Genomic DNA, 26,321 nt, shown 5'->3' on the forward strand with positions numbered 1-26,321 from the left:
GCAGCAGCTGGTGGGCATTAGCCTCACCTGGGTGGTCACCTGGGTGCCCAGGACCAAGAGCTTCACCTGGTGAGCACCCTGGCCACCTCCAGCAAACTGCCCCTGGCAGGGGCTGCAATGCCATGCCAGGAAGGGAAACACAAATCCCTTCAATTCACAACATTTATTTTGCAAAGCAGAATTATTTATTCTACCTTGCAGCTAAATTAAGAGAAGAGTGGCTGGGATAGGAATATATAATGATGAAAATAAGGGCTTTTGCTTATGGTCCAGATTCTGTTGTGGTATTGGGTTAATGAAGAGAATCTGAGTGCCTGCACCAGGGCACAGCATAACCCCAACTGCAATTAATGGTATTGGGTTTTACACCTTCAAGGGTAGGCATAAAATAATAAAGAGTGTGGGGCTTGCCCACTGATTGCAGCAGAAAACTTTCAAGGTGCAAGGGGGGATCATTAGTACTGGCAGTGCGCGTGCACAAAGGAAGAGAATTAACCTTGCCCACACAGCCTTACCTTTGTCATCACTGGAACTTTGAACAGCTCATTTGTCATTCATCTAAGTGTTCTTTCATCACAATTTTCTAGCAGAGAATTTTATAATTATTTCCAATTACTGTCTATAATATACGCAACTTTCTGCTCTGCAGTTACATTTTACCACTGAACTTTAAAGCAAACATGTTAATTTAAAATCTACTCTGCCAACTGTATGACACATCTACTCCGAGATAGCTGTCGAAATAAAATCAAGCATAAATATTTACCTTATTATTAACAATAGAAAGATTGTAGCTAGGTAGGCATAATAAAAATTATCTTGAATCCTGTCAATGTCTGTCTGCTTCAAAAGAACTCAGTCTTACAATAATTTTTGAGCTGCATGGAAAAGTGTATGGAGCTGAACTTTATACAGAATAGCTCCCCTTTTCTGCATAACACTGCAACAGCTCCTCCAGCTTTGTAGCAACCAGTGAAAGTCATTAAAGAAGCACTTTCTTGCCAAACGTGTTTATTTGCCATCGGGCAGCCAAAAACGTTAGGGCTGCAATGGACCTGTTTACTCAAGCTGTGCTGTGTATTGTAATTATGATCATCAGCCCAAAGGACTGCTAAATTAGCAGAGCCAATTCAATCGATAAGATCAGGGGTACAAAGAGACTCGGGAAGGAAAGGATCTGCAAAGAAAACTATTTAGTATGACATAGCCACCCTCTGCCTCCCGACTCTGTTGACTCAGCAGTTGTAATGGACGTGTCTGATTGAGCGTCTGGGGCACACCTACAACACAGCAGTGGGCAGCAGGAAACGGCAGAGCTCTTGTTCAACAGCCACAGCCCTGCTGGGGAGGTTCAAAGTATCTCCCACTCTGTTTCTCATGGCCTTGAATAGCCAAGGCATTCATAGAGGAGTTCAGAAAGGGGAGAGAGGGCATCGTTTGTACAGCAAAAGGGCAGAAAAGGCTCCCAAGCCATGTTTAAACATGGTAACTAAAACCTTGTATATTTTGGTCTTAGGGAATGTGTTTGAATATACTCATATTTGTAATGAAAGGGGTAAAAAAGGAAACTCCAAACTAGGATTGGACTGAAAATTTCTTGCCGAAAAGAAAGCAGGGGAGAGAGCATCTGCTTTGCTCTTTTTTTCTGTGGTGCTGGTGTGCTTCTCCTAATAGCCACCCTGTAATGGTAAGTAGAGAGGGAAGCATGTTTCCAAGAAAAGGGCACCAGGGTTTCTCACCTCAATACACACTCATTAACTCTGACTCCAGCTCTCCAGGAAATAAAAGACCAGGCTGTAGTTAAAGAGATTTCTCTGCCAAAGGTCAATGAAAAGTTAGTTCCAATGAAATAGTGCAAAACTCCTGTATCAGTCTGCAATTCTCTCAGCTTTGTACGACAGACTGAAATGCCTGGGATTGCAGGGACATGGTCTAGAAACTCTTCACAGCACAGCCACTAAAATTAAGTCAATATCTGCCATTAAAAATGCTAAAGATATAACACATGATGGAACTGTTAAGCTTTACCCATGTAATAGAAATCAGTGGGTGGCTCATGTGCATTTCTTATAGTGTCATATTCAGCGTCTTCATGCTATTTTGCTTTTTATTCTCTAGTTGGTTAAAAAACACTTGTAAACACAGGATGCAAGAATAATGCTCTGGTTTAACATGGAATGAAATCAGTCTGAGGCTTCTAAATTTTTCAACTTATTCATTTTTTATGAAATGTTGTATTTGTAAATCTATTGGGAAATCATGCACAATTAACTACAGTGATTGAAATCACCATTTACAGAATGATATCAATAAATTAGTCCCTCTTAAAAGTCCACTAAAATCATAAAATCTTTCAGGTGCCATTTCAGCTCCCATTAGGAAAGGGCTGAGGCTCACATCTAGATAATGCTGACCTTCAGTTGCGACTGGGTTTATCTGGATTAGCATCGTTATTTGCAGGAACTTTAAAAAAAACAAAGGGCTAATCAATACAAGGTCAAAATAAAAGTGTCACAGATGGCTCTGGATGTTCCAAAAAGGTGACATTTGTCACCAAGAGTTACTGCAGGAGCTGGCACAATGCTGCAGCTGCTGTTGCTGAGGCCATTTCTGTGGGGAGCTTCTGCAGGCAACATCCACAAGCCATTTCTCAGGCATATTTCATGCCCAGTAGTGGCTTACATGCACCGACAGGTCTGATGGATCAAGAGAGTGAAAAATATACCAGAAAAAATACCCAAACCCACAGAGCTCAGCCTTTTCAGCACACAAGGATCAGACCAGGCCATGACACCAAGAATCTTGCACACCACGTACAAACGTGTTCCCAAAGAAAGCCTTGAGGTGCAATAGCATGCAGACTTGAAATCCAGACTCACACTGGGACACTCTCAAGAGGACATCCAAGACATTCAGAAAACATTACATTTTATATTACAAATACTGCAAAGCCACATCTGTTTATTGCAGAACCATTATGCAGATAAGGATTCAGGATGAACTTGACTGCCTTGGGGAAGGTCAACCTCAGACTTCATTCTTTGCATTCTGCAGGAGGGGTTGTAGGCCAATAAAAACCCATCAGGTATTTGTTTAAGGAACAAAGAAAACTGACAGGTTAGTCTACACTCTGCTCCACCTTCTCACTCTGGGTATTTAGTAGCTAATGGAAGCTTTTCTAACCTACTTTGCACACTAAATTTATTTGGAGATAAGTTTCTATGAGTTTCTGCTCTGAGAAAATGTTTCATAAAGCTTCTGCTATTCATTTTTGTCATGGGGCAAATAGGGAAGAATATGCTAATCACAGACCCTGGAACTACAGCTTCTATAATTGGCAGCTCAGTATTCTCTTGTAGCCTTAATTTATGCGTACTATTAAAAGGTTAAAGTTGGTCACAGGTCTCCTGTGACTGTCATCTGTGAAATAATGCTGTTGGAAATGCAGTTTGGGTTCTACCTCATTCCTGCCTGCAAATAAAACCACGCATATTCTGCACATCTTTCCCCTGAACACTGACACCTCCAGCGACATAAAATCCAGCAAGCAATGTGACAGCTGCCAAGGTCAATAAGAGTTATACTGAACTGCTGAGTAAGTGCTGGCCACACAAATCAAAGCTGTATAAGGGCAGCTGAACATACACAATCTGCAACTTATTCCAACTACTTTTGGACTGAGACATTTTAATCATTTTTCTCTTCCACAAAATGTTATATAATGAAATGTGATAAAGTCAAGGGTATTTCGTGAAATCTTTGCTTTGTGTCCTTTGTATCAAATTACTGATAGCAAAGGGTGTTGAAAAATACATTTCACAATTTTGAGAAGCGTAACACTTAAGGCCAATTGTAGGAGGGCAGTAATATGAATTGTAAAGTAAAAATAAAGTAGCAGCAAATTTTAAAGACACATTGGGCAATGCTGTCTAGTTGTGACCTAGATTTAACTGTTTAGATTAATTCCTAAATAAAGTCGGCATTGGACATTTTCAGGGATGCTTTAAGCCTTCTGCCTTTGCTATCCATATCAAAAAGATTTCAGTATTCCTTTGCAGCTGCATGTTGATATTTAATTATCAAAACACTTTCATTTCCCAAGATATTGCCAATTGATTGGTAGAGATAATAGGGTATTTCTGGCAGATCCAAGGGATGGATTGGGTTTTGTATCTGAACTCTTCACTCAAAGTCATAGACACAGAAACTGTTGCAATACTTGTAATTTTGTTGCAGTAATGAAATATTGAGATTTTAAAACAATTGCATGGAAAAAACATTCTGAACTTTGTGCCTTCAGTAAGGCCTTGTGTGTCAAACTGTCCCCGTTAGCACGTATTTACAGCTGAGTGAAAAGCCCTGGAAATAGAAACTGTTAATGGAAGAGCTGCTGCAGCTCTAACTGGATTGCTGTGACCAGTAACACTCCAGTAATTACAATGAAGGAAGTGTTAAAAGGGAAGGAGGACAGAAACCTCTCCATCATCTGTCACACTCCTGCTTACTCCTGGATTTTTCACTGCGAAGGAGAGCTACTGGCAGAAAGGCTCTGCAAGGGCTTCTGTCTTCCTTTATTCTATTTTTAAGGTTGCTAATTGATCCTCTGAGGGAAGGTTTATTCCTTTTAACGCGATCCCTCCATTAATGAGGAGTCCGTACAAGAGAGCCTGGGGGTGGGGGTGTGGGAGCCATGCAACCTTTCATGCTGGTCTTCTCCATGATGACTCACTAGGAAGGGAATTTTGAGAACCTTCCTCACACGTCAAGAAATTGTCCCCATCCCCTGCTAATAGTGTGGGGGTTGTTACTGGGTTTGTTTTGCCTGAAAGGAGCCAGGCTGACCTGGATTTTCTAGGTGTGGGTATGATGACAAGTCAAGGAATAAAGGGACGGAGAAATGAGGAGACCAGATTGTGTTGGAATAGTCATTATCTTGACTGACACATTCATCCATGTTACAGAAACACAGGCAGTGGCTGCTCTGCTCTGCAGTGGGACATCTCACTTCAGATAAGCAAAATAAATTCCAGGAGAAGCTTCCCTTTTGAGATATTGCCTCTGCACTAGCATAAAAATAACTTTTCAACTGCTAACTTTCTCTTGTAATACAGAATAGCACAAGAAAAAGAAGTGATGAGGCTGCTGGCACTCAACACCACTCCCATCACTGCAGAGGGACTGACAGCCTGTCCTGGGCTGACTAATGGGTTAATTTTATCAAAGCACTACCAGACTCAAGCATGGTTTTATCAAGTATTTCACCATTTAAATATCAAGGCAGCTTGCCAAGCAAAATGGCCCATGGTTAATAAAGAAGTGTTTCAGTTTGTTCATTCCCTGAGCAAAGCATAGTTTAATTTAGGTCTTAGGCACTATCAAGGAACATTGCCATTATTCTTACTCAAGGGTGCTGTAGTTACACCTACAAATACCACTATCTTGTGAAATGGAAAGAAGCTTTTTTCCCCCTTTCATCCATGACTCTTTCTTACTTATCTGTTCTTTCAGCTATCAGCCAGAAAGCAACGCCTGCTAACTTTTAGGTACCTCCAGAGTACTTTGCAGCCAGTTCTAACAGAGCCCATGGAAAGATTTCTACTCCATTTCCTTTTGATATCAGAGCTTCCATCTGAGCTGAGGAAGGGCTTCAGTTTTTAAGCTGTGTTCTGATAAGAATTTCATGTAGGATTTTCTATCATGGCTTATTATGATATCTGAATAGCTTCCTGTGACTCAATGCATGCACAGTGTCAAGAAAACATGCACAGCAAGTTGTCTCTGGGATCCTAGGAACTGCCCTCAGTATTTAACAGGGGAAAAAGCTGGTTTCAAGTACTAATCTTAAGTAGTCTTAAGTCTACTCAGAGACTTAAACCAATGAGTCTTTGGTTTTATTTTGATCATTTTGATACATTTGAGAAAACCCTAATAAATTCTTATTACAAGGATCACTCAAAATTAGGAAAAAAGCTCAAATCTTTATAAATCCTACTAATTCCATTTTTTAACATAAGCTAAAGACTACTAAAATACTGCAGTGTGTGCCTAAATGCAGAAGTTTCCAATTCAGAGTCCCAGGAGTAAGCAGAACAACCCAGAGGGCGGGATTGTATGGAAATTGTATGTATGTATTGTTCTTCCTCATCCAAATGCAGAAGGGGGTTTGTGTCACTCTGTCTCAAACTATTTTGTATTTACACAGAGGACTCGTGCTATCAAAATGAGGCCCAGGAAAGAAAAACTCCCAGGGCACTAGAACAATGAGTGGGGTTAAGTCCACATCTCTCAATCAACAAGTGGCTCCACATCAAATTCTTTCCCAACCCCAATCCACCCTGTCAGCTGCCAGAAGTTGCTTCAAATGAGCACAGCTGTCCCATGGCTCCACCTTTCTCAATCAATACCAGGTTAGAAACCAGGATCACGTTCACATCAGTTTTGAGATGCCACAGCCACACTGGGATGCTGAATCACACCTCTGGGGTGGAGTGGAGCCAGCTCAGCAGTGCCACTCGACTTGGTGCCTTTCTCACCTCCCTAAAGGGGGCTCAAGTGATCAGTTCTCACAGACTTAACCTCTTTCACCTTCTGCAATTATATTGGCAACTCCCTCAACAGAAGCAAGGGCTCTTTGGCAGAATCAAGTGCCCTGCATTTCTAGATGTGCTACAAGCATTCTGGCGCCTATGAAAGCAGGAGATATTGAATCACACCTCTCAAATCTGTTATCAGGAGATTCATCCAGTGCAGAGCTGGGTGATGCTCAGCAGGCTAAGCTGGTGCAATTCTCCTGAAGGCAATGGAATGGCACAGTCCATAGATATAAAGACATTACCATATTAATATTTTTCTAGACACTCCCAATGAGCATCATCTGTCTTGTCTTTTCTTTCATGGGCTTCAGTATGGCTTTGTCTGAAAAGAGATTTTATCCCTTGATTTCCTCTGTCAGACAAATCTGAGCTCCAGGGGTACCTCAGTGTTTAACTGCTGCAGAACTACATTTAAGAAGCAGATTCTAGACACACACAGTAGTAATCACGTGTCTTTGCACTGGATCTTTTTTAACTTTCTCTGATTTTTTACAGTTGTTTTAACAAAAATTCAGTGATTTACCTAGTGTAGATCCAAAAGAGCTTGTTCTTGACCCTTTTGATGCAGTTCTCTGGGATTTTGTGGATAAACGACCTTGCAGAGTACACACACTGTTGTACTTGCAGCACGAGCTAGACAAGAGTTATTGGCCAGGGGGCTGGGGGCTGCCTGAGGCTATGTGAGCATTTCAGGGTTTAGATTTTGCCTGGTATATTCAGGCACACATAAGAAAATAGAGCTTTTATTTTAAAAATCAATAAAATGACTGATCTTAAGTCAGAAAACAGTTTTGTTTTACTTTCGCCATCATTGGCTTTTTATTGCATCTCACATTTGGTTTTTTCCTTGTCTTTTTGCTGCCAGCAAATCTGTCTCGACTTGTGTTTAGACCCAGATTCCTACAGTACTTTATTTTTCTGAAGTAGTTCCTCCCCCTCTATTGCTGGTTTTGAATCCTTCTCACCCAGGTTCTCCTACCTCTTTCTCCACCAGGCTGTTACAGTTTACTCTAATACATAGGGAATGGTACAGTGAACAATTACAGCATTTAGAGACAAACTGTTGGGTTTTTATTCACCCTGAGCTGCATTGACCAATAAACCAGGAAACCAGATGAAGCAATGAAAGACAAGTTAGTCCACGTGCTTGTAATCAATTCTGCCAGGTCTGGACATACCAAGACTGCACCAAAATTAATCCAAGTTTCTACTCCCTGCTCTCAACTGTTCATTCACATTTCTATGTCAATCTGCCACCAAACTGTGATGCCACCCCTCTGTGGTGCCACACTTCAGACCAGTAAAATTATCCAGGCTAAAACCTACTCTACCCAGATAATTTCATTGCTCTAATTTGTGCTGCCACTTGAACAATTGCAGGAAGAGCCACAGCACAGGTGGGAATTCACCAACCGAGACAAAGGGAGGCAACTGGGTGCTCCTTAAGCTGGTGTAGCTGTTACACATCTCATGTTGCAAATCTAGTGTAAATAATTGCATTCTTGCTCATCTGGCTTCTTTCACTGTGACTCATTAGTAAATCTTTCTAAATAGCTTAGTAGGACAGGCAGCAGCTTTTCTAACTTTCTTCATATTCCTCCCAAACATTATTTCATAAATGACCTTGTGACTTCTAAAAAGAAAGAAAAAAAGAAACAAAAATGATTCCTGACCTCTGATATCTTCCAAAAATGGTGAGTTTGACTATTTGTTACACTCCTGTGTTGTTAATACCAATAAATGTTAAAGATACAAAGATCAGTTCCTGTATAAATCTTGGTTCAAGGATGACGGGCAGGCAGCTAGAAAACATTTCTTCATGTCTTTTTCCCCTAATGTAAAACTCTCACTAGAAAAATGATAAGGATAAATGGCACCTATCCAAGTGATTCCATTACAGGAGCTGGTTTGTCTTCGACAGATGATTCACTATTTATAGTGTCTTTACTGCTGCCTCACAGTGTACTCTCACAGTCAATCTCAAAGACGTTGTTTAGGCAGGGTAATGTACCTGCCTTCTCTGAAAGACAGAAACTTCTGCAGACAAAGAAAAGAACATCTTTGGGGATGAATGTCTCTACCTACAGCTATTCAAAACCTACACAGAGCTCAAGTGTAACAGAGGAAGAAAACCAGTGTATAAATCCAGGACAACCCTTCTGACTTTAGGGAGTTCCATGATGCTCCAAGGTGTAAGAGCAGCCCCACACAAGGCTGTCATTTCCTTCTGGAAACATTTAGACCCTTCCAGCTGGAGCCAAAAACTCAACAAACCCAGCTCCAACTTCTCCCAGCGTGCAGGGCTCCAGGAGAACTGCCAGCTCTGACAGACATCAGCAAGGTGAGAAAATGCAACTCGTGTTTCATGACAGCCACTTATATCACAGCACTTCCAGACTGCAGCATTTAGGAGCCGTGTTCAAGCTCCTGGCCTGAGGAAATCTGTACAAACCTCCACAAAGACTGAAAAATACCTGTATTTAAGACACCAGTTAGCATAGAGGATGCAGCCAGGGTGATTTTAAGCCCAGCAGCATCGGGAAGCAGGTGTGTAATTGCAGCTCAGGTGAGTTTACAGCATTGCAGGGTAAGCACTCATGGCATTATCATAGCCTGGATATGCACCAAGAGCTGAAAAGCAGCTGTAGAATCTATTTCGCTGATATATGGGTGTACAACCAGTATTTTAGATGCCCAATGCCAAATTGCCCTTTTCACAGTAAAACCCAAAAATGACTGTTTCTTCTTCCCCATTTCAAAGCAAAATACCTGTTTAATATTGCAAATACTCACTCTCAAGAAATGTCTCTGGCCCCTACAAGAAGATGTTCAGCGCCTTTTATTCCCTAAACATTGTTATTAGACTACATAAACTGTAAACATGGAAACAATGACATACTTTTAAAGCAGTTTGGATAATAAAAAAATGAAGTGTTCCTTCCTGAAAAATATCACAATGGGAGTTTTCAACATCAAAGCATTTGTCAAGAATATACACAGAACTATCACAGAACACTGCAGCCATTTTTTTCTTGTTTAACATTTCCAATTCACTGTCATCAGCCACTACAAATAGAGGTTACAATGCTCTGCTTTCCTTTGTTGTTTTGGGTTTTTTTTAAAGCCTTCACACAATGATACACCTCTTTAAAATACTGAGATAAACCATCATAAAGAAACATCTAAATTACCTCTGTGGCCTCGTTCTCCAGAAAACACAAGAGCATTTTAAAAAATTATTATTCAGAACACTTCAGACCATGAGTAAACCCATTTTATGCTTAACTATGTAATGCAAATACATTTAAAATCTACGTAGCTGATGTCTGCTGGTTAAATGTGTTGCACTTATTGGGTTGGGTGGTTTTTTGCAGCACATTGACAGAAACTTTGAGAAAAAAACATAAACTGAAATTTACATCACAGGTGAGAAAAAACATGAGTTAAATTGACACCTGCAAATCCTGAAAACACTGGGTTTTAGCAGTTATTATCAAAGGGCAGTTGGAATTCCTGAGGGGATGCTGACATATTTTCCAGCAATAAGTGCAAAATCTTCTCTTGTTGATTCTTGCCCTGCACAACCTCAGTTAATAGATCTGGTGGGCTCATACATGTGCTTCTCATCCTGCCTTCCCTTTCATAGATATCTCTGCAATAAACCATTTTCTGGGAGTGATTCATTGCAAATACAGCTTTCACCTCATTTCTTTCTACTCCTTTCTCAAGGTAAACAGGAGTCTTGACGGTGTTTTCACTTGAGCTCCTTCCAAATAACATCAGAGCCCCAAGGATGGGGCTGGCTGTGCATGTGGAAGCTGGTGGAATGGACCAACCCCGAGTGAGGTGGGCAGTGCCAGACACCAGGAGTGCACTGCCACTCTGCAGCAGTTCATGAAACCTTCCTGTCCCATCAAGGGGCCCCAAACAGCAACTTCCCTTTGACTCCCCATTTCCATTTTTTTTCTCTTTTAATCTTATCATGATGTCTGCCTCCAAGTCCATAAAACACGTCAGCAAACTTACCAAAAAACAGAGCAGAAGGCTTCCTCATTTTCCTCTCATTCTAGATGAAGAAGAGGATTTGACTTTTGCTTTTCCAGGATGACGCCCTCAGCTGCATTCCTCCCAGAGCATCAGGACCAGCCCATTTCTATGGAAGTCCCCTTAAGGAAGGAGTGTTAGCTTGCCCCTGACAAAACCAAAGGTTTCCCACTAAGCAGCAGCATTCAGTCCTGGTGAAAAGACAGTGAAAAATCGAAAATCAAATCTGCCTGTAGCAAGGCAAGGCTCCAAGGATTTTTAACCAAGCCCAGTTGCTCTGAGCTTTATGGCACTGTATCCTTCACAGCTTTCCCTAAGTGCCACCTCTTCCTCTGTGCTCTGGGCTGTATTTTGGTCAATGATGTGTGAAAATGCAGATCAGTGCTATTCACTACAACGATTAGTCAGGGTTTCCATTGGTGTCGTTGACAGAAGAATTTGGATAATATCTGCCTGGTCCACAAAGTAATAAAACACAAAACTGAATGAACCAGATGTATTGGCAATCAATCATTCATCCATCATTTGTTTGACGTGAAGATATTCCACTGACTAAAATGTTTTAATGTAAAGAAAAAAATCCACATTTCAGAAGAAGAGTTTTATAATTGGCAGTGAATCCTCAAGTGAATTTTATAGATCAGATAATGTCTAGATGAGTTAAGGGTGAAAGGTAAACTTGACATTAAATGCATAGTTAGGAGTGCCAGAGGATTCATTATTGTTGCTAAAGGGATCCTGGGAAACTACATTACTTCTTTTTCTATTTGGGAAAACAAAAGGTTTGTAAGAACATTTGTCATCACTGGAGTCCGAGGAAAATAGTGCAAACTTTATGCAGCTGACAATCAGACCATTAAAATAGGTTATTCAGAGAGAAAACTTCAAGATTTAGCTCCATATTTCAGCCAGTTTACAATTTTGAACCTTGTTGACCATATTCCACACCAGCTCCCTGTGCAAGACTTGGCTTTCTTATACCCTTGATAAAAAGCTACTATTAAAGTAGGAGTATTTTAGTCTTAGAATGTTTCCTTTTTCCAAAACACACAACTGATATTTTGGCTTTAGCTACTTGGCACCCTCCCTTAATCTTAGCAGAAGATGCCAAGCAAGGCAAACTACACAAAGCAGGAAATCACAAGTCTCATAAACCATATCTTGTACCAAGCAAATTCCCCTGACCTCTGTGCACACCAGCAGCTAACAGGAGCTGCATCCACTTGCACTCAGACATCTTTCCTGCTTTCAGTTCCAGAGGAAAGTCACTCACAGCATTATTTCCCACAGTATTATTGCAATAACAGGAGGCAACATACAGCAATTCAGGCTGTCCTTCACATCAGAACTGAAATTTCAGGGGGTTTTATTTGCTCCCCAGACTTTGAGACTTCGCATTTCACTGTTTCAAGTCTTCCATGTGACTTCCACTGCTAGAATTCTCCTGCTAAGCATTGCCTTCATAGTAGCAGTGTCACATTGGAAAAGCTGATCCAGGAGACTACAATTAGTATGTAAGTCCTACCAATGCAACTAAAACTAATTAGGTAATAAAGGATGAGTGACAGAATCAATATATTCATAGACTGGGGAGAAATTCTGAGGCAAAGCAAAAAGAAGATGTTAAGTGAAAGGAACAGCAATTTTAAGACTGATAGGAAATACAGAATACACAAAAATACTTTACAACAACTGAAGAACCTCACTGTGAGAGTATTAAGTGGAATATGACACACCTGCCTATGAAACATAAGATATGTAATAGTTATAAAGATTATAAGTCATTTTCAGTATCAAGATGCAAGCCACACCTTTCTGGTGCATATTCAATTATATCTTTGACCTAAGAGATTTTGCTCATATGAATAAGATACTTAGTATGGTACCAATATCAGAAATTAATAAAAATGTGACATTAAGAAAATGAAATATAACCCCATTATAATATAGAGCAACATCAATACCTGATTCAAAAGCATATGAGAGATGATCTATAGCCTATAGAACTGAATAGTCACTGTTAGAACTTTATATTGAGAAACTTATTATAACGTTTCCACATGCTCATGGAAATTTTAATAAGGCAGTCACAGCACAATAGGAGGATTTGGGAAACAGAAAGAAACCGGTCAGCTTATAAATCAGAACTCTGCTATAGGGTAGAGTGGAAAGGGGAAAGGTCATTTATGGAATGATTGTTGGGAGAACAGACAGAGGAATACACTGAGGTGCACATTTGCCATCAAGCTCCCTCCTGATGGCACTCATTTTCGTTTCCCCTTAAAAGAACACCTCTATAATTTGGCTCAAAGATGGATGAAAGGAGCAAAAACTGGAATTGACTTCCAGAGGGAGGAGCACTGCATAGTTCTGGGATAAATATTAAATAAGTCAGGGCAGCTGGGGCTGTTATTTGCCTTGCTGTTCTGGACTGATGAGTTTTCCTGGGCATCAATCCTCCCTGAGTTGTGAAGAGTGACAAGTGGTTTGTGGGTGCTTGAGTTGATAGAGCAGTGCCACTGATTTCTGTAACCACAGGTCCAGCTCTCCTGTGACACAAATAAAGATCTGGGAACAGAAGGAGATGCTGGACAGAGGGAAGCTCAGTTCCTGCTTTTTAAAATGGCAAGAGGCAGCACTATTTTGTTTTTAGCAAGTAGCCAGCAAAGATACTTCTCAATGACTGTGGATCAGCTCCCTGAGCAGTGCCTTCAGGAGATCCTCCTCCTTCTCCTGTTCTCAAACCCGAGTGCCCTTTACAAGCATTTGATTGTGCCTTCGCAGCTCCCACCATTTGCCCATTCTTGTTTTTCCTGCTCATCACCACCACTTCACCATTCCTTGCACAACACTTTCCCTCTCCTTCTGCAGGCTGAAGCTCCTTCAGGAGAAATGTTTCTAATTAGGCACTTAGGGAAGGTAAAAGCCATCCTCTGTTAACCCCTCTGAGGCCAGTGCCACGAGGTGCTTCCAGCCTGCTCACAGGCCCAGGCAGCCCACAGCTTCCAGGGGAATGAGTCCAACCCCAAGCTGTGCTTGCTTCACTGCTCTCTGTGCTGCCAGACTGCTTCCACCCAAGAACAGAGATGTTTAAGGCATTTTCCTCCCACTCTGCTTGTTGTTAATAAGCTGTGCAGCAATCCCTGCTTCACTGACCAACATAAACCATCATTTATGAAGCAGCTTCAGAACCTTCTAAAAGGGATGAAACAACTGTGCCTGACCTTTCCCTACTGACACCACCAGCAGCATGACCAGTGTTGCATTGGCTGTTCCCCTATCAGCATAATAAACATAAACTTAGTTATAAATTATGTCCAAAAGACCTCCCCCTCTGCAGCATTTCCTTGAACTTCCCCTGAGTGAAAGCCAGAACAGTGCATGCCATCTCGATTCAGTTACAAGAAGTTATGGCAAAATTAGGTATGCCTATTACAAAAATAATGTTAAGAATTAGAATTAATACGTTCAATTATTGTTCCCTTAATTTAAAGTGAGAGGCTTCATGACTTCCAAGACCTGGCAGGTTTTCAAAGGAGACCTGTGAGCCTTGATATGCAAACAGCTCCTCAGCTGAGACTTTTTGCCAAAAGGCAAACTCAGAAGAGCAATAAATGGAACAAATCTCAACTGTCTTTGGAGATTAGCCAAGTATTCATAAATGGCACATCTTGCAAAGATGAGCAAGTGAAGCATCAATAAACCAGTAAACCAATAAACACTGAAATCTCTCTGTTGTATTCATTATATATTCACAGCTTTTTCTAAACTTAGATAAGAACCAATAATAATCCATTCGATACCCTGAATCTGAGGCCTGGCAAAAAAAACCCCCACCAAACATACAAACAAATTTGTTTCTGTTCTTGTTGTATAAAGTTTTCCCTCTAACATGATTTGAAAATCAAATCATTCCTGCTGTTTCTTTCTTTTTGAAGGGTTTGAATTTTTCTTAAATGATACGGCTCCCAGTTTCAAATCTTTATCCCTGAGGTGTGCTTGGCGAGTCTCACTGCACAAAGAAAAACATTGTTAAAACAACTGGAGAAACACCCCGTTAGCACTAGCTAAGAATCAAAATGTCAGCCCCAACTGAAAAGCCCAGTGGAAATAAACCCCACAAGTTTAAGGTGCATATGTAGCCAAATGTGTGACAGAGGCAGGGCAGGCGTCCTTATCAGGACACTGAGCCTGCAGCAGCGCCTTGCAGGGACAAGGAGAGGGCCCAGGCAGCTCTCAGCACAGCTAAAATGCAGTGTGAGCACAAGGATCTAGATAAACATGTCAGGCCAAGTTAGTCACACAGTCTGTGGCATAAAATAAGTCTTTAATGTGTGTGATTATGTCTGTCCCTGGTGACTGGATTAGAGACTGATGTCTCGCCCCAGAAGCCTGAGATTCTGGGTCTATTTCCCACCACAGCATCAGACACATCCCATTTACAACTCCAGCTGCTCTCAAGAGACTCCAAAACTCCACTTGTGACTCTCTGCTTTCAGTCACAGAGAAAAGCTTGGCTTGCAGTCACCCTCCTTGAAGAACAAGGCTTTGTCACATGAGCCATGGGCTTGGCAGACTAAAGCAGTGGATTCAGTCCTATTCACACAAAACACACACTCCAAAGGAGGTTTAGCTCAGGGAGAAGCTGTGACAAGTTGGCAAGTGCCAGCTGTGGCACCTCACTGGTGGCTGGTGCCCCATCCCTGGTGTGGAGAATGTGGGTCTGTCCCTGCTGCAGCACAGACACTCGGCCCAGCTCTGCCTGAGCTCATCCCACTCCCTGCCCAGAGCACAGTGCCCCTGGTCCCGGGAAACTGGCACTGCCAGAGGCTGGCCAGGGTGTGCAGGCGGGGGGGAAGGGTACACCAGGAGCACTCTGACCCCCAAACAGGGGAGGAAGTACCAAATTCAGACAGGCAATTGCAGACTTGAGGGATCACAACACAGTGTGGAGTCTGGGAGCAGTAGGAAGAGTTTGAAGAGCAGGGATGTGATGTGTGGCACCACCAGGACAGACAGTATCCAGTGTGCCGTTCACATCCCTTGTTACCAGTGAAGAACTAGAAAGTTTGGAGTTTCTTTTTTTATTATTAATATCCAATTTTGTTTGAGCAGACAAGTATATAGACATTTATTAATATTTGAGATTAAAATCTTTATCCAGACTATTTTCATTACTTTTAAAGATTTCACAGCCAGTACATGATGAAAAATCTGACTTTTCTTCACTATTCACACACCAAAAGCAATGCCCAGTTTAAGCTCCATCGTTACACATTTTTAAAACGTAGAATTGAGAACATACATTGAGATTTTTCATTTTCCTTGCACAACACCCAATAAAATCTTAAGCCCAGCAACAAAAAATTACTACTATTGCTCCCACCACAGCAACCTCACAAATCACCCTTTAATTTTGGTGAAATGGGACAAGATCAGCTCAGAGCTGAAGTCTCCCAACAGTATTTCATCTAATAATGGCTATCAGAAACCTGATGCATTTCAACTCTGGAAAAACCTCACTTCAGCTATCAAAACTCCTACCAAGAAATATATTTTTGTTTCCTTTTAGCAGCAGTTTCAGATGGATTGATCAGCTATACTCCAAAAATTTTTACTTTACTAGCTCTAATGACTTCTTTGGATAAGTTATCAGAACTTTTTCCAGTTCTTACCCAGAGCTCCTCTGTGCAGAGACTCTGTGGCACGAGGCTGGTGCTCAATAACAGTTTGCAGAATATTTCATTCGAGTTAGGGGCTGGATTGCACTTTATATGCTTGAGCAGCACTTTGCAATGCATGTTCTGTCATTTTGGTTTACTCAGAATATTACTTTTTATTTCTACAGTGGTGTCTCTGAGCCTTGCAAGTGACAGAAGTTAACATATTTTACATCTTGCCTCTGCTTTGATCTCCAGGATTTTATAGCCCATGTGAAAGCTGTGCTGGTCTGTCAGTGGCAGAAGTCCCATGGGCAACTCAGTGCCAGGCAACTCTGCCCATCTGAACCCCGTGCTCTGCTCTCACCTTTGAATTCTCCTGGAAAGAGCACGGACAAACTTGACTTCTGCAGGAACTTTCTCTTTATTTAAACGTGACAGCTGCATTATTTCTTTCCTTTAGAAACCAATAAAGCAATATTCTTGTGGACATTGTTCACGTTAATACAAAATACTTCAAAGCATTAACAAAATATAATATTTAAATGGTGTTTAATGCAGCCATTATTGTCCCCAACCCTGTGAACATCAGAGGTCACCCCAATCCATTGCATAAGAGATCCAGTTCTGTTGGGTGGAAATGTGTAAAAAATATAAATGCATAGATTTGATATGAAGAATGAAGCTAAATGTAATACAACCATGCAAAAAAACTTAATGCTGGGGGCATAATATCATGCTCAAAGATTGGAGTTCAACATCACCTACTTCTTCTAGATCTACACTGCTGCTGCATGTTTTAAATTTTAATTCAGAAAACATGGGGAAAGATTCAATTTTCTTTCCTGGTATAGTCATATTGATATAAAAGCTTTGCTTCTGCACTATGATCACTATTAAGAGTCTACCAATTGTATTGCAGATTTACAACACCACAGACTATTTGAGAAACTCTCCAGGTTTAAGGTGAGAAGTGAAAGTTATTTTTCAGTACAAGTTCTCCTGAAAGCACACAGGGGAAAAAAAAATCCCAGCCTATTAATGCAGCAGCTCCAGCAATTCAGTCTGCAGCACTTGGCAATCTGAATTCAACATGAAGCACCTATTCAACCAAGTTCCACTGTGCCCCCATCCACTGCCCAAAGATGCCTAAACACAATTATGTGACAAATCAGAGGGTGCCAGAATGACAGTGCATAGGAAGGCTTAGAAGTTTCCTTTTTAAAAAAAAAAAAAATCTTCCCTCAATTTCAATGTATTTTAAGAAAGACAAAGACAACTGCTCACATAGTAAACAGATAGCGCAGTGTCTTAAGGTAAGATTGTTCATTTCATGCTTTATTAGCAAGCCTATTATATGTATTTTCACCCTTCATTTTAATTAAAAGAACTGCTATATAATGGAGCCATCCTGAAGGCCTCATAGCTAAAAGCTGTACCTTCTAGTATAAACTCTATTTTTAGTGGGATACAATCTTGGCTAGAGAAGTGAAAAACAGTTTAGACTGAAAACTGTCAGGTTTATCTTGAACAGAAAAGAGGTTGAGGTCTGTGATTTGAAGACAATCTGACAGTGTTGAGTTACAGGTCACAGACATTGCATTAATTTGAAATGTTCTAAACCCCTCCCACCAAACTCATATCTGAACACTGCAATACTTCATTTTATCATATCAAGGTGTGCACAGCTTGCACTCAGACTGAAAGATTCACCTTTGGCATCTTGGTGTATTTGTAGTTCTTATTTGTGTGCACATGTCCCCCTCAACAGACACTTCCCAAGGGGCAATCACAGGGGAGAGCTCAGGGTAGCTCCCTGTCTGCCAGCCCAAGGAGAGGTTTCCCCAAAGCCAAGGGAAAGAGGTCACCCAGCCCAGAAAATGAGAAACCACTGTCCTTTGGGCATTAGCAGCCCTGGGCTGGGGTGTAGAGCACCCAGCTGAATCCAAGAGACCCCTCCAAGTAGCTCTGGTGCATCTCAGCCATGTCCCCTCTCTCCCATTGGTCATCCTGCCCTGGGGACAATCCTTGGTAAATTTTTACCTCTCCACATCCTGAGGGGCTCGAATATATAAACCAGACTTCCCAGTTAATGAAGCCCCCATTTGAATGAATCATAGAGACAGTGAAGGTTTTGGGGGAAACAAAGGCTCTTGCACCCACCTAACAAGAAGGTGTTAAACACACATATGACTGAGCTAGAGGGTGAGCAGTGGTGACAACAGCACTGCAGGGTGAACAGCCCCTGCATCTGGGCAGAAGGCAGCTGGTGTCTCCTACTCTGAGCCTGGAACCAGAGCTCTTGGAATCACCTCCTTGTCTGATGCTCAAGACAAGATTGTATCCCACTCTCCCCAGACACCCACACACCATTTAAGGAGTCCATAATGTCTCCTCATCACTGCAGCAATCTACCTCAGAGCTCCATCTGTATGAAAGCACTATGATTTCCATCCCAACTCTTTGGGAGTGATGAGAAATTAAAACAAGAAACATTTATTTAACAGCACATGCCTTAACTCCAGTCATATTGCTCTTCAGAAAAAAACAACCATATGGATGGTACAAATGTTCCCAAAAAGTTATGAGCCTCATCCACTGACTTTCTCTGAATAAAAATAAGGGTCTGCACCAGAAGGGCAGACTTTAATGCTCAGCAAAGCAAAACTTGTTTTGCATGAACCCAATATTTAGTTTTTATGAAGTCCACATTGAGCTAAGAGAGGCAATTAGGATGGATTGGATCCGTGTTGCCTCAGGAAAGTGTGGCAAGATTCTGAATTGGAAACAAGCACATTATGGAATGAGCAGCTCCTTCTCTCTGCCTCATCACAGACTGTTATATAGATAGAGTTGCATTTTGTGAAATGTATAATGCAAAACAAAATTAAATAGATTTTCCTCTTTTCTGTAGGGCTATGCTTCATAAGGGCAAAGACAACCCTGCACTCCCTAGACAGCAGAGGAGAAGTGAGATTATATCTCTAGCCCGTAATCTGTTTTGCTGATTTTGAAGCTATAGGAGATGGAAAGAGAGGTCTAAAGGAGCTTGTTTCATTTTCCAAAACAACTTATGGGCAAGATGATATTAAAGCTCTTTTAAGGCTTCAACCTTCACTTATCAAAGAAGTATGGAATTTTTTTTCTTTTTTTGTCATTGACTTCAACAGTGGAGGATCGTGCCTTAAATGCAGTTTTTTGTGGGAGTGAGATGATTTGAAGAGCAATTTGCCCTCCCTTTGCCACTAATTTCACCATATTAAACACTTCCTTTTAACTGTAACACTCCCCTTTAACATTTTTATCTACATCCCACATTTATTCAACATTCATGTTTAACTTTTTAATGTAAAGTCACTTCCCTTATGACACTGTGTGTGTATGACCATAAAATGTCAGCCCCTTGAAAATTCTTGTTGTGAACATAGGGAAAAATGGGGAAATTACTTCAAGCAACAGAAGGAACTGGTGTGGCTCCTGTGTGATAACCAGTCCAGGGAACCCTTTATGCAGCTCTGTATGCTCACAAATCACTGTCTGCACACCCATAGGATGTGAGGGCTGCCAAGTGCAGGCAAAGCAGAGCCTGAACTGGTGGGATCATCTGCAAAGCCTCACTGGTTGGCTTTCCAGCCTGCTGAGGGCACTGAGCAAGGCAGAGCATCCCCAGGCAGGATGGTGACACATCTAACTAAGATACAGAAAAGTTACAGCACTGCAGCAGGTCCATCAATATCACATTGCTCACACACAAGCCATTTGCCATTTACAGGGGTTTGTTATCTCCCCATCAATGGATCAATGGAATTACAAGCTTATTATGCACAGTCAGGCTTGGATTATAGCACATATTAAGACAACATATGAGGTTTTTTAATACTGAAACAATGTTTTGCTTGTTTAATTTTTAAACACCTTCTACTACCAGAGCATAAATCCTATTATCAGCTTTTGAAGTTATTACCTCAAGGTCATCTTCAACAGTATTCACCATTATGCTACCAATTTCAAGAAAGTGTCTTTAGAAGGGTTTGCTATATTTACCAGTTGCGAGTTTGGACTCTAAATCAGTCAAGTTACCTGATTTGATGCAAACTGAGGAGAAAATGAATGCATTAATTTCAGTAGAGATGAAAATGACTCACCAGTATCTCTATTCAGAGAAGCACTGCAATCTATTGTGGTGGTATTGGCAGCAGAACAAGACACATTACACTTGCAATGCATCAGAGGAAGGAAGTAGGCTTGTCCATGAGGGATGGAAAAGCCAAGTTAAGTTGTCAGAGTACTCCTCCATCCCACAAGAGGCTCAGGGTGACAGCAACACTTTTGTTTATTGTTCAATCAGCTTTCTACAGTGCCCAGTCCTGTAGAACAGCAGAAGGACAAAGAAGGTGGTCAGTAAAAATGAAAATGGCCACAACATATTTGATCCAGAGCTTCATGAAATGCAAGGGGAATGCTTCAGATGTTCAGCATCTTCCCTGGTGGCTTCAGACTGGTATGTTCTGGTGCCTCCTAATCAATATTCAACAAACCAGAGGTGGCCTTTCTCTGAGAGGCTAATGAGTGCTTATGACCCCGATCTGGTGTTTACCAGATTGTAAATACTGGTACTCAAAAGCTCAAGTGAGGACAGCAGGGCAAAAGAGTAATTTGGTTTAAACCAGTCACAAGCTGCATTTCTCTCAGTAAAGTTATGATAGCTATTTGTCATGCAGCTCTGCCTTATATAAGCAGAACAAAAATTAAAGGATTGTGATATTTTTAATATTACATTTATGAAGATGATTACCCAGCTGCTGTTTAATTTCCATCTGTGTTCTGCTGCATTTATACCATTAGTGCCACACTGTGGTTAGACAGACAGACTCATATTTTGGAGAAAAGAGTGTAGCTGACAATTAGCATATAACTCTGTGGAGTAGCAACAAATGAGCTTTTCTGTACACTGCTACCTATAAATTATAATGACTGCTTGCTTTTTGATAGCTTTTCAAAACCAAGCAAGAGACACAAGGACTCATGCAAGCTCCAGCAGTTCTCTGCTGCATTCAAAGAAGTTGCCTCCATAATTAATTTGCAAAGCTTCAGTTTAAATAGACTAATAAAGTCCCTCCCAGCAGGGAGTACATAATTTTTATACTAAAAAGAAAATTGCAATACATCTAATATCTACTCACTTTTTTTTTCTTAAACCTTATTTTTATGTAATTATACATTCATGCTCATAGATGTGTTCTTCATCTGTTACCCTATCCCAATAATACATTCCTGCTTTCCACATGGTGAATTAAATTCTGTTTTCCAGCCAGTTATAAGATAGGGGTTTGCAGGATGCTCTCCATGTGCTTTAGACAGGACAAGGAACCTCGAGGCCATCTTGAACAACTGCCTGGCATCCTGGGCCCTGAGCAGGGCACCAATTTCACTTCCTCAGAGTCACCTGGGATTCCCAGTGCCATTAGCTACTCCAAGGGACCTCACCTGTGGAGCAGAGCTCACAAAACCAGTACTTGCATCCTCCTGGGACACTTCCATGGGACTGTGGGAGGCCCCTCACCCCAGGTCACCCCCTTTCCTCATCAGGCAAGCACAGCTCCCTTCCCACTGCTCATGTTCTTGCTCACCTGCCTCTCAGGTAGACTCTGATAGCTCCTACTGTTTCCTCAGGCTAACACTAAAAGTTTTATACCCCTTATTATCCTGGATATCGATTTGGAAAGGCTGCAGCTGATTCAGGCTGTTTTGACCCAGGCAGGAGGTACTTCCCTCTTGATGCACCTTTTTACCATTGCCTCACTCCCTGTGAAAATCTCACTACAGCTGCCTTTGATTTCACTCCCTTCTGCTGCAGGGCAATGTGATACAGGCAGCCACAAAGCAAAGAACATTTTGGGGGTTCTGAGGGTTCTTCTGTTTTTTTAATGCCACACAGTATTAATTATTTTTGACAGGAGGCTAGACAAAGCTCTTTCTTGAAGAGAAAAAGAAATCAGCACCTCTGTTCATACTCTTTTCCTTTACAAATAAGTACACCACACTGATTTTTATAGAATGACTGTCAGCTGTTTTCAAATTGTCACTTAACCTCTACCTCTTCAGCCTGAAAACAAGCAGCTCCTTTTCTCCCAAATATGACACCTTTAATTGGGAATTTTCCTCTTCATAGCTGGTCCTTCACACTTAGAAGAGATATAAATGGTAAAAAAAAAAAAAAGGTACAAACCCCTTATTTTCTGAAAAGCAGACGAGAGTTGAGATTTTGTTTGGTCTTTTTTCCTTTTCTGTATTTTATTTCTTGATTTTTTTCTTTCACAAAAGGAAAATCACTTGCTTCTCTTTCTGGGCATTAACTTTCAGAGATGCTGACCTTTCAGATTTGGTATTGATTACAGCATTCATTTGGGGTATTCCTTAGATGGAAATATCAGGCCTGTTACCTGCATGCATAGGTTCTAAAAGTACATTGTTCCAAGCATATACATTGTGCTGTCTCAGCCAACTAGCCATAAATCTCTTAAAGCACTAAAACTCAAGGACTTGAGCTCATCAAGAAACAGTTATCTTTACACATACATCAAGCCAGCTTTCCACATGTGACATATGTGCAATTATTTACACATCTAATAGAGACCTGCATTCTGTCTCAGCTCATTGTGGCAAATTCCTTACAGTAAATTCTGAGTAACTACACTGCTTTCAAAGACTTGGGCAAAGCCTGTGTGGCCAAACATCACTAATGAGAGCAGGACTGCTGGCCTGGTCCCCTCCTGCTTGGATGCTCTGCATTCCTCCTCTTACAGACAATCAGAGCAATATAGATGAAAGAATATTTATTTCTTGGGCCACTAGTCAAAAAAGGTGCAGAGTCATACAATGAGAGAAGAAAACAGAAACCATAGGGATTACCATGAACCTCACTTGCATTTTTACCTTTGAAAGCCTCCTCTTCATTTATTAAAAACTCTATTACCCTAAACTGAAAATCAACTATTCTCATGAGGTTCAAATGCACACTATCTTCATCCTTCCTAAGAAATACAGTTTTGACTGAGGTAACTTTCTTCTTCTCAAAGCCAGAGAAAGAAAATGTAGTAGCAAATCTGTCTCACAAGTAATAACTTACCCATTATATTGGAATAGTATTTAAGTGACAACAAGGCAATCAACAAAAGAGCAACATTATTTGTTCAGTCAATTTCTTTTAAAGTGATAAAACAATTCAAAGCCCAGGCCATTACAATGCTGATAAAAGAAGAGAGGCAGAAACCTGGGGAAGAAGAAGCATGGCAATATAAAATATTCAGAGTACTTACATATAATATAGTTTCAGAGACAGTGGACACAAAATAGGGAAACAATTGCAGTGTTTGAAAACTAAAGCTGGGTAAATCAATGATTGCTAGTCATCAGACATGCCTCACACACATCATTTATTCAATCAGAATCCCTGCTTCATCCTTCTTGACAGAAACAATAAAAAACTCCTTGTGTAGTTAAGGCTCAATCTGTATATCTGAGGAAGACAGGAATCAGATAAATTCATTTCAAGGCAGAAATTTTTCTTCTAATTTTCCTCATAGGTAGTAGTTTTGCAGCTCTCCAGTGTCCTAGCATGTGCCTGTGAACCAGTTATTGCAGAAGCTCTCACATGGAAATAGTGGTGGTAATAGCAGCCAGGTTCAGTGGCATCTTCAGCCAAAAGAAACAAAAAAGCATTTGGTATTGGTGACCCTGGAGGTCATCAACTAACTGTGAGGGAAAATGGGAGTTATTGGTACCAGAGATGTCAAAAAACATTACTAAAATACAAGGGAAAGCTGTTTGCTAATACATTTTTCATATATTTTTGTCATTCTTATCAGCATGCTGTGCAAAACCCCTTGTCATGGGCAATAATCCCATTCTGCTAAAGCCCTTGTAAACAAATAATAAAAAGATGGATTCAGCCCCAAACTCAAAGATGACCAACCATGGAGGAAGCCAGAAAAGCAATAGAACAAGACAGGCTCCATCAGGAATGAATTATGAGATGCAATGTGAGGGATGGCAACAAAGACATTTCCAAGACATGTCTTCAGACTTGGGAGAAAACCTTGTAAGTACAACAAAGCCAGGTGCTGTGGGATGTGGGATGATCTGTCACTTCTCAGAGATGATCCATTGTTACCAAGGGGATAGGAAAGGAGTTGGCATTTGGCACAGCTACAATTGTCAAGGTCAGAGAAAATTATCTGTGGTAGCCAAGGCACGAGTAATTAAAGCCTAGACAAGATTATTAGGGACTTCTCTGTCCCACAGTTATTGGTGACAGTGCCCTTCTCTCTTCTCTGCCCAGCCCTCCCATCTTCATCTCTTATGCCAACCCTCCCACCTCCTGCCCTGTCTTCCTTTGTTCTAAATTAAACCCAAGCTAAAAACAACAGATGAAGCTGCTTCTGTCACAACTGACATCACACAGTGAGGATCATATTAGCTAATGCATTAAATAGACACTGAAAACCAGAGAAAGGGATAAATTATACCCTTGTCTGTTTGTTCAGCTGCTCTGCCCTGTCAGTTGTGGTGTTTGTTTGTTGAACTGTCCTGACTAAGAACAATATTCTGAGAGCTCTGGTGCTGACAGTGCCAAGACAAAGGATTGCCAGCCCCTTGCTAAGGGTGTGCTCCCCCTTCCCTCCTAAAGGGTCTGTAACCACCACTTCCTAGCACCCTCTTCTGATCTTTGTGTTTCAGGAGGAAATCCTGTAGTCGTGGAACTGTTGCATTGATCTGGAGCCAGCAGGGAATGAAGATGGTTAAAAACCAGAACCATGGTAGGATTTTGTGTAAATTTGGAAATGCATTAAGACATCAGGCAATACATCCAGAAATTTATCCCAAAGCTCTAAGAAAAGGAAAATGATACTTCAGTTTTACCTCTCATTAACCAGGAAAGCATCTTTTACCATTTTTTCCATCCTGAGGATAATTTGGGGAATACTAAGGCTTTGAACTGGTATTTCAAAGGGAGATCGGGTCCTTTTGCAAGTCCTTATTCCAAGTGATTGATGTGTTCATGGCAAGTATTCTTGTTCACAGATCAAAAGTGACAAGCACCAACCCATACTCTCACATGAAATCACCTGTAAAGCATTCCAACTAAATATCTACCAAGTCCTAAAGACATTCCTTGATATCATGCCCCACTTTCCCACTTGTACTAGCTGACTTCTTGTCTTGAGTTCTGACAAGCCCACTAAGACAGATGTGAGAAAAGGCGGCAGAAAATAGAGGAGAAAGGGGAAAAAACTAAGCCATTAATTTTCAGAAATATCATTAGAGATTCTAAGGGATTTAGAACATTTATTTTTTCAATGCAGAGGCAACTCAATGCAGAGGCAACTGCAGCCATGCAAGACTAGAGCCACATAAGCAAGAATTAATTTTAAAAAGAATATTGGCCATTTTGCTTAACTCATGGAGCTTATTCTTTTTGCTGGATCTAGCTGCAAAGTACGCTTATTCAAGGAAACTTGCCAGGATACACTAAGTTTAGGGATTATACTAAGGATTAAGCTCATAAGCATTACACAGCACTCTTTACAATAGTCCTTGGATATTCAAATTTTTCACAGATCACTTGCAAAAGGTAACCTGAGGTGAAGGATTCTCATAGTAGGAGCATTGCAATACAAATCCAGAAACTCATCCAAACCTCCTTTTGCTCCCAAAATAGCAGGCATGTCCTGGGGTATAAAGCATCTGAAAGCACTCGGCCTCAGCTATTGGATGAAGGCACAAATAATGGGACTTTGGGGAATGACTGACAACCACCAACCATGCATTCTGAGAGCGTCTGTTGTTGCAACATAGTTCCTCCCTTTCTAAAAGCACAGCCTCCATAAATCATCACTCTTCTAGACTTCAAAGCCACTGAAATATCCCCATCAATATATCACTCAAGTCAGACATCAGCTTTAACATGCTACATGATCAGTAATAGTCAGGGTTAGCAGTCAGAGAGCAAACAAGTGTTGAT

Source organism: Serinus canaria, chromosome 7 (assembly GCF_022539315.1).
Source record: "Serinus canaria isolate serCan28SL12 chromosome 7, serCan2020, whole genome shotgun sequence".
NCBI lineage: Eukaryota > Metazoa > Chordata > Aves > Passeriformes > Fringillidae > Serinus > Serinus canaria.